This window comes from Tamandua tetradactyla, chromosome 12 (genome assembly GCF_023851605.1).
Source record: "Tamandua tetradactyla isolate mTamTet1 chromosome 12, mTamTet1.pri, whole genome shotgun sequence".
NCBI classification, from domain to species: Eukaryota; Metazoa; Chordata; class Mammalia; order Pilosa; family Myrmecophagidae; genus Tamandua; species Tamandua tetradactyla.
The window spans coordinates 86,197,621-86,198,413 of NC_135338.1; the positions used below are offsets into that span (position 1 = coordinate 86,197,621).

The following is a 793-nucleotide window of genomic DNA, read 5'->3' on the forward strand; positions in this document are numbered from 1 at the left end:
CTGTGCCCACTCTCCTTAAGAAGGAATAGTAAGGGATGTAATTGCCTATAGACAAGAGAGTACGTGTAAGGTACACATATTTTTAAAAATAAAATTTCATACAGACTCAACACACGATGAAAAGAAAAAAGCAAGTTAGACCTTCTCTTAACTCTGCAAACCCTTTGGGAATTTTCATGCCAGAAAGTTTAGAATATTCTCTAGAGGTGATTTACATACTAAACAAAAAGGTCATGTTTAAACATTATTAAATTATTCATATTTGCTAGGGACTTTTATTTATCCCCCAAAGGCATGCCATGGCTCGGATTTTGGGTAGTAAGGCTAGATGTTAGTTTATTTTCCCAGTTGTGCCATTGAGTTGTCACTCAGAGTATATATGTTTACATACTGGGCTTTAAAAGATGCATGGCTTTTGTTTTAATATGGCACTTCTTAAATCCAGCAATCACAGCACATCGTAAGCCCTTGAAGCAAGTATAGGATATAGACAGCTCTGTCAGTATTAAGTACTGGAAAGATGTTCATTTTGGATAAATTATTCTTAAAGAAAGAAGTCATCCTCCCCTTTGAACACTAGAGGTCGCCCTGCGACCGCATATGGGCAGCAAGCACCCTGGGGCTCTGGAGGGTCAGCGCAGCTAATCTGTATAAATTGCTGAACCATGAGCCAAATTTGTACCTAATTACGGTGGCTTTGATGCAGCCCCGCTCCTAATAAAAGTTTCCCTCCTTCCTGCGGAACTGTGGATGTTGTGATTTGTATATTTCAATCTGAGCCCCAATACCTCTC

At 39.3% G+C, this 793-nt stretch overlaps 1 non-coding gene across 1 annotated transcript; it reads right to left on the reverse strand.

Moving 5' to 3' along the window:
- Window positions 1-346: 346 nt before the first annotated feature.
- Window positions 347-515, reverse strand: LOC143652886 (small Cajal body-specific RNA 1). The gene has a single exon (XR_013160933.1).
- Between the last annotated feature and the right edge of the window lie 278 nt (window positions 516-793).